This window comes from Euprymna scolopes, chromosome 13 (assembly GCF_053919585.1).
Source record: "Euprymna scolopes isolate OS-2025 chromosome 13, ASM5391958v1, whole genome shotgun sequence".
In the NCBI taxonomy this organism is placed as follows: Eukaryota; Metazoa; Mollusca; class Cephalopoda; order Sepiida; family Sepiolidae; genus Euprymna; species Euprymna scolopes.
Window position 1 is genome coordinate 101693282 of NC_136494.1, and position 12477 is coordinate 101705758.

General features: G+C 38.0%; 1 protein-coding gene across 1 annotated transcript in view; it reads left to right on the forward strand.

The window, feature by feature from the left end:
* Nucleotides 1–12477, forward strand: part of LOC145292363 (uncharacterized) — a 626312-nt gene that overhangs the window by 500529 nt on the left and 113306 nt on the right. The gene's annotated exons all lie outside the window — the stretch shown is intronic.

Consider the following 12477-nt stretch of genomic DNA (forward strand, 5'->3'; position numbering starts at 1 on the left):
GCTCGATCTTTTTTTTCACTTATTGTCACACCTTGATCTACAATCCTATTTCAGCTGCGTTTGTGTGTCTTAGTGAACAAATTCCTCTCTATTGTCTTTTACTAACCTTACGTCCTATTAAATTTATGCCACTGATCAACTTATTTCATGTTTTTGTTAAAAGTTTTCAACTTTTATTATTTCCTAACATGTAGAGAGGGGACGACGATAGTATTCACATGTATTCCATAAGATAACATATACTGGTTTTAGCTTGGAGAGAAGTCATAAATACATTATGTGTTTTAATGTTGCTAAAATCTATATATAAAATAAATAGAATTCATCTGTTGTTCTGTATGTATGTTGTCTAAATAACTAGAAGTAAAATATTTGAACTAATAAACATTGAAAATAAATACATTATTTTACAAGTTGCTTGGGATGTCGCATACTGCTGTTATTTTTGAAGTACCAAATATGAGAGTATATTTCGCTGTTCTTATTTAGATGACGACTTATATATGTGTGGTTGTTTATGTTAGTAAGAGTCTTAGTGTGTTCATGTGTGTGATCATGTTGTGAAATGCTAGATATTATATATATTCATTGTGAGTGTTCAGGGTATATATAAAGAGGGATACAGTTCTTATATATAACGAGACAGACAGGTTCATACTACTACAAGAGAGCCAAGCCTGTAATTCAATGAGAGGAGATTTATGAATATATTGATAGATAGACTGAGAGTGCGTTTGACATTTACGCTTGCACTGTTGTACATTTTTATAAACATAAAGTACATATTAATACAATTTCACTTTACCTTTGTTTTTGGTAGATTGCACAACACAAGACGGCAGTTATAAAAACATATGATGATACGTTTATTTCTTCTTCGACCGGTCTGACATGATTTTATATTTCATGGATTCAAAGTTGTTACATGGTTATCTCTAAACCCTCTCGCTTCCAGAGGGAGCCTTGACTCTAACGGAGAATCGGTCTGACTGATCTGATTCCCTTCTCTCTTCTCTAACTAACTTCGAACCCTCCTATATTGAGACATCATTTCTGCCCTCGTCACACGTATGTCTAGTCAACGTGACCATAACTCACGTGTTTCCAACATGCGCGATTTGCACGTTTTTGAAACCATTTCTGACGACCAGGAAATTTCCCATTCTCTTTGTTGTTTTACAAAGGAATTTAACCTACTTGTCTAATTCTGTAACCCATATTTTTATTATGCATTCTTCCTAAGAATGTGAATAGTTTCCAGCCAAATTTGTATTTATTAAATATTTTAAAATAATCAACAATTTACTGGGCATTCCATTTATAATAACATTCTGCATTTATTTTAACTTATGAGTGGAATTCTCAATTCCAAGACTAGCTTCGTAAGTTCGAATCCTTGACTATCCTATTTCATATTTACATTTAACTAATTCCCTATCTTTTTACTTACATGAAAAGGGGAGACCTAGATACGAATGGACTCTGTCATCCATCCTTTATAATATTGCTATCAACACGAAGCGAGAGAGTGTGCACACAGAGTGAGTGGCTGAGTGGGTCAAAGCGAATGTGAGAGAAAGTAAGCTCACCTACCCGGTTATCCATGTATTACGTTTTACTCCGAGTGAGCTTACTTACTGGGAAACCGAGTCACAAAAGAAGCAAGCAGATTAAATTGAAAGAAAAAAAAGAAAGGGAAGAGTTTCATTGCGCTTTAAACTGCAAGTCTTTATTCTTGTGACAAGGAAGGAAAATGAACAATTCCAGGCTGGAAGCTATTGTGGAGTCTCCGGAAACGGCCCTCGCGTTCGGCCAAGAAAACCGGTTGCTGGCAACGGAGATAAAATGCACAAAATGCCATCGGAAATATATCCTAACACAACGGTATGTAACCGACGGTTTGGGCTGGAGGTGGAGTAATGGCAAGTGTAGACACTGGACCTCCTTGCACTATGACCCTATCCCCGGCTCCGGGCACCAATTATTTTAAGATTCATATACGAACCGGCAACGTACAGCAACCTACGGCGAGAGTGCGGTATTTGATCGGATCATAAAAGTTTTACGAAAAATATATACATCCCTCCAAAAAAATCGTTCTTTGTTCCTTTAAACACAAAAAATACTTTTTCATTAATTAAAGAAAAATAACAAAAGTTGACAATAAATAAAGAGTAACTAAAACAGTAAATTTTATGAATTTATAGCGGCATAATCCGACGGAATTTCGTCATCCACCGTGCGTTGCCGCGAGACTCACGCAAAAACGAGAATTAACTGCAGAAGTACCAAAATATTCTATTCTGTTAACGGAACTTTGATAATTACACATTGATTTATAATTTAGTTATTTACTACTAATCGAATATTTATGGAAATCAAAAATGCAATGGAATAGAATACAAGGGTACTTTTTAAAAATAATTTGATTACGAAATTTAATCCATCGGATTTTCAGCTCCTTTATAAACAAATAATCAGTTTACGTATTTTTGATAAGCATAAAAATGAATAAACGAATTACTCCGTGAACCTTCAGCATTTGAAAAAAAAGTTTAGAAGTCTTTTAACAGTCGAATTAAAAGTCATTTGCGACTTTAAAGTTTTTAGCAAATAATCATGTATGAAAAGATTTAAGGTTCTCGAAAAATATTGACATTCAATAGTTTTTATAAATAAACATTAAAAGTTATTTAACACCAATTTGCTACAGTTTTATAAAAATTATTTCAATTCATGGTTTAATTAACAAACGCTACCGTATAAATTAAATTTAAATCTCAAAATCTTAGTGAAACAAAAAACAGCATTCTTTACACGAAGGAAAAAAATGAATGCAAAACGACTCTCAGCAACGCCAAGCAGGAAGAGTTAATGAATCTATGATAGGTTGATTAAAAAGTAATAGTTCAAAATTAATACTTAAAAGTTAATAGTTCAATATGATTCGTTTAAAGTTAATAGGTTTAGATTAAAAGTTCATAGCTGAAACTTAATAGTTCATAGTTAAAGTTAAAAATTAATATGATGGTTGTATATTTTTGAGATGAATATTAGTAATCATTTTTTGTATTATTTGAATTGTTTGGACTATTGTTTTCATCTTGGTTGAATAGAATTGAGTGCGAAAACAACCAAGATGAAAATAATATTCCAAACAACCCAAATAATACAAAATAATTACTAATCCTTATCCCAAAAATATACAGACGTCATATAAAAAACACGGAATGGACCCGAATTTATTTTTTTTTTAAATATATATAGACTCAGCGCTATTTGAATTGTGAAAGCAAAAAGAAACAAATATTTTTCACCATTCACCAATAACATTTAGTCTAGAGTTGTAAGCCATGTTTAATTTCAGAACAGTTTCCGATTAGTTAGTTGTTCTACACAAGTCCTGGAGGTGAGTGGTTCTCAGTAGACAGTTCTTGAGTTGGAAGCCACAAAGCAAAAGATTCTTCATTCCGTGTTGACACGAAGAAAACATATGCGAAGTTGCTAAAGAAAAGGTTTAATCTTTATGTAGCAATTCTGGTTTCTTATTGGTTGGTAGCAGAACATGAATTAATTTGATTCATCAGTTCCTAGCAGCATCATTTATGAATAGAATCTCCCGATTATGCGGGATCATACCCCATTCTACTTCTTGTATGATGGGATGTGTCTCCTAGCGGCTTCGGCTGCATGGAGACAGGGTAGTACCAGTCAAGGATTCGTCACTTGACACTCAGCCCAACAGGTGAGGGGCCGGGAACCGGCCCAGCACCTGTTGGACTGAGGTACACCGCCTGAGTAACACCTAGGAGGTCCACCCTCCCAGGCCATGCCACCGGGCTTTCCGGTGGGGCAAGTTTATTGCTTGCTGCCTGAGGCGCCCCGACCGGGGAATGCCGACGGGGTTACTCAGGCAATTTTTAAAATTGCAGGAGTGCCCCTTCTTTAGGGGAGCCTGCGGGTATCCCACTTTCCGGCCTTGTGCCACATTTTTCTGATGTGGGCAGCAAATAAATATCTACCCCATTATAGTTCCTTTATGATGGGATGTGTCTCCTAGCGGCCTCGGCTGCAGGGAGACAGGGTAGTACATGTCAAGGATTCGTCACTTGACACTCAGCCCAACAGGTGAGGGGCCGGGAACCGGCCAAGCACCTGTTGGACTGAGGTACACCGCCTGGGTAATACCTAGGAGATCCACCCTCCCAGGCCATGCCACCGGGCTTTCCGGTGGGGCAAGTTTATTGCTTGCTGCCTGAGGCGCCCCGACCGGGGAATGCCGACGGGGTTACTCAGGCAATTTTTTAAATTGCAGGAGTGCCCCTCCTTTAGGGGAGCCTGCGGGTATCCCACTTTCCGGCCTTGTGCCAAATATTGCCGATGTGGGCGGCAATTAAATATATACCCCATTATAGTTCCTTACTCGTGATGGGGGATGATCTCCTAGCGGCTTCACCTGCAGGGAGAAAGGGTAGAGTACTCGTCAAGGATTCGTTCTTGACACTCAGCCCGACAGGTGAGGGGGCCGGGAACCGGCCCAGCACTCGTCGAACTGAGGTACAACGCTTGGGTATCACCTAGGAGGTCCACCCTCCCAGGCTATGCCACCCGGCTTTCGGGTGGAGCAAGTTTATTGCTTTCGCCTGAGGAATGCTGATGGGGTGACCAGGAAATTTTTGTTGCGGCAAGAGTGCCCCTCCTACTCTCCACCTTCCGGCCTTGTGCCACATTTTGCTGCGGTGGACAGCAAATATATACCCGGTTATAGTTCAAAGATGTTGCAACATCCAGTGTGAATGCACCTGAAGACGGTCGGAGGTTGCATCGGTCGAAACGTTATGTAAAAAACAACCAGGATGAAAATAATAGTCCAAACAACTAAAATAATACCAAAAAATAAATTAATAATTCAAAAAATGTCATAAATTTCTTTCTTTGTAAAACTTGGATCCAGACAGACTATGAATGAGGGATAGAAAACAAATGAGGCAACACGTCTAAATAGGAACTATCGAGAAGATTGAGGATTGGGACGAATAAGATGTTATTAATAACAGAAAAATATGTACATCTCTCAGTAATAAATATAGAGAGGTAGGAAAAATTGTGACTCGGTTGAATAACTCACTGGAGTCGGCTATTATTGTTTAAATCAGGATAAAATGAGTTTGCAAAGCCAGTGCGATTAAAAAGCAAGAATAAATCACAAGTTATTATTTTTTGTTCGCTATATATATATGACTCTTCTCCCTCTGCCTCTCTATATATCCCTTCTTCTTCTTCTTCTTCTTCTTCTCCTCCTCCTCTTCTACTTCTCTCTCTCTCTCTATCTCTGTCTCTCTCTCGTGCTTTATCTTTTCCTCCGGTGAAACAGTATTAATATTTTTTATCATATTCTCTATTGTTTAAAATTTTTTATTCCTACCTTTTTATGGAGAGTTTTATTACCTGTGTTTATTAATAAACAGAGAATGCCATAAGTGAGAGTGATCAGCAATGAAGAAGATAACGGTCAAACAACATGAGAGACAGTGTGAGAAACTTGATGCGTAAATTGCAACTTACGCTTAATTAGGACAATTTAAATGGATTTATTTCAAACGTCAGACAATTTCAACTCCAATGAATATTTTCGCATGTATTTTTCTAATAAATATATAAAATAAAACTGCCCCATAGAAACAGCTTGAACAGCTTTAGTATAATAATATATAGATGTCACGAGAGGATAGGGGTTAAAATGGAATCAAATACATTTTGAAAATTAAAATAGAAATAGACGATACTTGATAGAAGGTTGTACTTTATAGCATGGAGTGCATAACTTGGACAATTTTATTGCTGGTGAAATAAAAACATATTGAAATAATATGAGGTTCATGATTGACAGGAGAACAACAGATCAAATCCAAATTAAAAGAATTTCATCAAACTGTAACTCTAACTCCAGTCACTCTAGTAATCAAGAGTAAAGTACTTACTCTGTGAGCATATTTGATATTATACACATCAATTTTGACCAACATATTTAATCCCTTAACTGAAACTATCAAATAAAATGAAATCCAAAACAAAAAATATGACCAAACTAGACACATACTCAAACAAAACCAAGTCGCCTCCTCCTTTATAGCTAGCATTCCAAACTATCCGTTGTGTAACAAATGTCGATAGCTCACTAGGGAACGCTGATTACCTTCTGATATTAGTACAGATTGCCCTAAATCGAGGAGCCTTTACTCAAAATGACAAGATATTTCGAGAAGGCTGGCTGGGAAGCCATTAGGGATCAAATCAGAGATCCCTCATGAAGTAGTATTTTTCTCTACCTGTGGAACAGTGTGCAAATGAGGTTATTGAATGGTTCAAAGCAACAATTGAAGCACATGTTCCCAGAAGGAAGTTCTATAGCTAAGTCTACTCTCCCCAATGGTCCACTTTTACCTGCGCAGCTGTCATTGCTCAAAGGCAGCATGCAATCCGCAGATTTAACTGCCATGAGTCAAGTTCAAAATGTAATGGAGTTAAAAAGAGTTGTCATAGTGAAATTGCCGCAGTCAAGGGAAAGCATACCGAAGTCACCAGCATTGAATTACAGAAAAGCGAAACTCGCGATTTTTGGAACATTTACTACAACGTGGTAAATAATAAGCAATCAACAATTCCCCAGCCATCCAACAACGATAGCTCGATAGAGAGAGGCCACCTTCCTCGCAGCAGCTGCGGCAATGCCCTCTGTGAACGTTAAGCTGAGGAATTTTAACGAAGTACTTTCAGGTAATGTATCTTTAGCCATAGCTATTAATGGTTGAGAAGGTTTCTTGTAATTATTTAAGGAAACAAGCTTTGTCTTGGCAGTACTGAACGTTACCATCCATTTTTGTCGCCATTACACTACAGACTGGAGGCCTTTCTCTAGGGTTTCCGCTATTTCCTTATATATGTGTTCTTTCGTTTTCCCCTAGTGCCTGCTATAAGGCGTGGTGTCGTCAGCAAATATACCAATCTTAGAGACTAAGTTATCAAGGAGGTAATTTATGAAAATTGGGAATAATAAAAGCCAAAGCATCGACCCCTGAGGTGCATCCACATTTATATCATATTGTTTGGACTTCGAGGACACCCTGGATTTAATTATGCTACGTATTTGTCCAGTAATATCATATAATCTGATTTTCCTTAGAAAACCCTCACGACATACTCTGTCAAAAGCCTTAGATATACCTATGGCTACTGCACTATTTTCCCCTGCTTTATCCAGTGCATAGTAAATCCGTTCCGAGATCACAGTCAGGATATCTGCAGTAGACCGGGTTTGAAGTTTAGCAACTGTAAGGTGATTGACAAGAGCTCGATTACTTATGGGCAAATATTTTGGCGAAAAGAGGGAGGAAGCTAATGGGGTGATAATTTAATGGGTCAGTTCTTTCGCCAGAATTCTTGTAAACTGATACCACAGAAGCAGTTTCCCAGCAGTCAGGAAAGAAAGATTCGTTAAGGCATTTGTTGAAGAGTTTGGAAAGAGTTAGAGCAATCTCAGTGGAGCATTTTTTGTAATAGTATAGCCGGATACGAGCAGGTCCACATGCTTTTGAGGTGCTAAGTTTTTTTATGATATGCAATTGAGAAGGGCTGATTTTCAAATCATCTAATGTGGTTTCTGTCCGCAAAGGAAAATCAGGGAGGGGATGATTTGCTAGGTCCAATGTGGAGTTTGAGTCAAACCGACTGGCAAGCATGCTAGCCTTCTCGGTTGCTATGTAAGCAACCTCATGGTTGTTGGATGGGGTTGAGGGAATTGTTTATTGCCCTTTATTTACTACACTGTTGTAAATTTTCCAGAAATCACGAGTTCCTAATTTCTGTGCTTCGATGCGTTTTCTGGTTGTTTCGGTGTATTCTCTCTTAGCTGTTGCTATTTCTTTCTTGTAATTACTTCTAGATTCTATAAACTTTGTCTGTTTATACTGGACTTAGTCGGTAAAATCTGCGGTCTGCATGCTGCGTTTAATCAATGGTGGCTGCGCAGGTAGAAGTAAACCATTGGGGAGAGTAGGGCTTGATCTCATCCTTGCTATACTATTAAAAAATGCTCTGCTGGGGTTGCTCCAGTTATCCCCAAACTCTACAAGAAATGCCTTAGCGATTCTTGCTTTCCTGGTTGCTGGAAAATTTCTTCTGTGGTGACAGTATTGAAAAATTCTGGTGACAGAACTGGCCGACTCGGTTATCTTCACATTAGCCGCCTTCCTCTCCTCGCTAAGATGTTTAAGTCATTAATCCAGCAAGCACTAGTCTACCGCTACATAAATACTAAACTTTTTTCCGACCGACAGTATGGAATTAGGCAATCACGTTCTACAGCAGCTATCCTAACTGTAATCTCTGAACGAATATATCACGCACTGGACAAGGTAGGGAACGTTAGGGCAGCAGCCTGTGATATATCTAAGGTATTTGACAGGGTTTGGCATAAAGGTCTTATCATTAAAATTAAATCATATTGAATTACTGGACAAATACTTAATATAATCATATCCTTCTTAGAAAAGAGAAACAATCATGTCAAAATAACATGATATAAATGCCATATGCGTCGATGGACCTTTATTATTCCTGGAATTTATAAACTACCTCTCTGATATAATTATCTCCGATATGGGTATGGTTGCTGATGACACCACGCTCTATAACAGACATGAGGGGAAAACCGAATGAACACATATCTAAGGCAATGGCTAAAACCCGAGAGGAATACCACTAATCTGTTATAAAATGGAGACGTAAATGGATATTAATATTCAATGCTGCCATTATTAAGTTTCTTCTATTGAATAATTACAAGAAATCTTCTCACCTACTGATTGCCATAACGAATAACGCGCTGCCTGAAAGCTCTTCGTTCAAAATCCTCGGCTTAACATTCAGAGGCAACATGAATTGGAACAAATACATTGAAGACATTGCCAAGGTGGCTGTAAAAAAGGTGGGCTCTCTCTACCGTGCTAGAAAATTACTCACACCTGAGAGTGTCCTATATTTCTTCAAACTCACCATTCTCCTATGCATCGAGTATTGCACTGTCAACCCAACTTCATTTGCCTTAATGCTCCATTCCTGTGTTTATTTTACAAGTATGTGATCTGACGAACGCAGAGCACTTATACCTCCTCGACGTAAACATTCCTGACTAACATGGCAAGCAGCATAATCCCACCCCTACATAGTAGAAATTCCTAGATGCCGAAAAGCTTCTACTCTAGTAGTTTCTTCTCTTGAACTGCTAGACTTTGAGATTCCCTTCCGGTTCCCTGCTTCCTTGGCTGTAATGACGTGCAGAGTTCTGAGACAGTGACAAATGAATTCAGAGTTTTAGTGTAATACAAGATTCAAACAAAGACGCCCGGAAAGTTCTATAGAGTTTTAAAATTATTAAAATAGATTTCGTTTAATCTGTTACACTTAAGATTGAAACAACATTTTTGTCGGTCTGTTATACTTTAGTTTGAAAATGAATTTTCACTAGTCTGTTACGCTTAGTTTTAAATGAAATTTATGTTAATCATTTACGCTTAAGTTTAAAATAATATTTCGTTGGTCTGTTGCGCTTTAATTTTCAATAGCATTTTTTCGTTCCGTTATATTTCAACCTGCAATAGCAATTTCGTCTGTTATGCTAAACTTTAAAATTGCATTGTTATCGTTAAATACGCAAATTAAATTAGCACAACATTTTTAAATATCCGTTCGTATTTCTTCCCAGTTCAATTTCATGTCTGTTATTTATTGAAGTTCTTTAAACGAAGTACTTAAATATTTAATGGCTTTCTTTTTCTTGTTTCGACAATGGTTTCATATATCTTGTATCTTGTCGCCCATTTTCTTCCTTCATCTCATCTGCAAAAGAAAAATGTCCATAAAAAATAGTAGATTACACTTTTTGAGCAATAAAATATATCTAATGGCTATTCACATATATTGATTATCGCTAAATGTTGTTATATCTAACAACCTCGACAAATATTCTCTCGATGTAGACGGGTGCCAAAAGACCGTATCAATATTACTGATCGATTTTGTGAGGACAACCTTATAATCGATTTCGCAAAACAAACAAAAACTTTTCGAAATTTTTTTTAATCATTCTATCTCAGTTATTGATGACATTAACATGAACTAATCTTTAATCAAAGTTCGAATTTCAAACACCCATCACTCATCAGAACTTCCTTAATTGTTTTACTTAAAAAGCTTAGATTTCTATATAATATTGCTCTGTGTTATATATATATATATATATATATATATATATATATATATACATACATGATGATGATTGCAACGTCTTGTCAGACGAGTGCCACTCCCTCAGACATTTAAAATCCATGAGCCCAAATGCCTGAGGGAGTATCTATACAAATATGATGTTACAGAGTCTTAGCTTTGTACGACAGCTAAGTCTCTCTCTCGGTTCAAAATGTTGAGATCCAGCAACAAGCAAGAGCAAGATAGCCAGCAACAAATTAAACTGCAGACCAGCTTAATGCGGGTAATGGTCTTCCGCTTTATGGTTTTTTAAATCAGAGATTTGCTTCTCCTAGTTAGGTTGCCTTCACCACGGCTTTAGGGAGCCCTCTCCACCCCAATACACATATACATACACACAAATATACATACATACATACATAGAGTTCAAGGATGGGTTTGGGTGTGTGTTAAAAGCAAACAAATACTTTAGCGTCATATATAGCTTCTCCCAATCATATCATCCCCACGTGCACGTCGTGAATTCTGCCATGCTAACGGGACTCTGGTGAATGGTGAGTGTTCAGCGCCAGAAAACTGAATCTCCACTGCCTTGTGAGATAAGGTTTTTGAACCAAATGTTAAGGGTGAGGTAACCCTGACAGAAACCTTGCAGAGGAGCTTATTACCTGTTGACTGCGGCATTCTTGACCCACCAGCATGTGGACCATGCTCTGATGCCCGGCTATCTAAGGCCCAGTCATGGGTAAATGACATTAGCGGGGTAGAAGGAGCTCCTGTAAGCCGTGATGGAGGCAATCCTTCCACTTACGAGAATCTGCGGTAAATGCAATTACAAATCATCTTGCAATGGCTTGTCATTGGGTTATTGTTGCTGAGATTTAGAGAGTGGCACTCATGTCGTACAAGCGCTTGTCACTTTAATACAACGATGTACAGATGTTACTTGAGATCTATCCTTTATCTTTTATCTTTTTCTATCTTATCTTTATCTGTTGTTTATTTCTATTGCAATTATGTCGATGGAGGAGTGGCAGTGTGTGCAGACTTGACCTGTCGGAGGTACACACTCACAAATATGCACAGAGGCGATAGAATCCCTATCTTAACATCGTTGTTGTGTCTTCACATGACAGAGGTCAACTCTGGTGGGGGTTCCTGTGACTGAGCAGCCTTATTCAGGGAGAGCACTGCTCACTCAGTGTCTTGGGAAAGTGCCAGAAAAGGTGCACTAAAAATTATCTGTCATACTATTACTGGTTTGTTTCCTGCGGCTAACGGTGGTTCGTGAGGAAGAAAACAAAAATGCATCTCCAAAAAGGAGTAAAATTCAATTTATGCCGTTAAAATGTACGCACTCTTCTTGATAAAGGGTCATCCAACCCTCCAGAGCGCAGGACAGCGCTTGTCACTACAGAGCTACGGAGACTTGATATAGATATTGCTGCTCTATCAGAAACCCGTCTCTCAGGAAAAGATACTTGGATGCATCCACGTTCAAAGCATGGTCACCTAATTGACTTCATCATAACTCGTAAACACGACCTTTGAGATGCTGTTGGTGTCATGCGCAGTGCTGAATGTGACACCGATCATAAGTTGTTGAGAGGAAATTTTAATCTACGAACCCTTAAGAAAGTTCGTCATAGTGGCGTTAAGGTGCCTAGCCGCATTGATGTCACCAAGTTAAAGTTGCCTGAAGTTCAAAAGAGTATGGCAGAAAAGCTTGATAATCTTGCATTTGATGGTACATGGGTAAATTTCCGGACTCAGGTTTATTCTGCTGGTGCTCAAGTTCTTAGATTCAAGATGGATAAGAACAAGGCCTGGTTTCACGACAACAATCTTGAAATTAATCAGTTGCTGATGAATAAAAAGACAATTTATGAATCTTTCCTTCGTGGAGATCATTCTGATCAGACAACTAATTTGCGACAATACAAAGAGGTCAAAGCCACATTGGAAGGTTAGCTAGGAAAGATGAAAAATCAATGGTGGATGAATATAACGAAGCAGATCAAAAATGCGTTTGACACAATGAATTTGAAGGAATTTTATGGACTCCTGCGCCAAGTATTTGGTCCCTCTACCTCTTCAATATCACCCTTGATGTCGAAAGATGGTTCTGTTGTCATTAAGGATTCATAAAATATCTTGAAAAGGTGGCAAGAGTACTTTACTGATGTGTTTCACAATCCCTCAGCAGTAGAT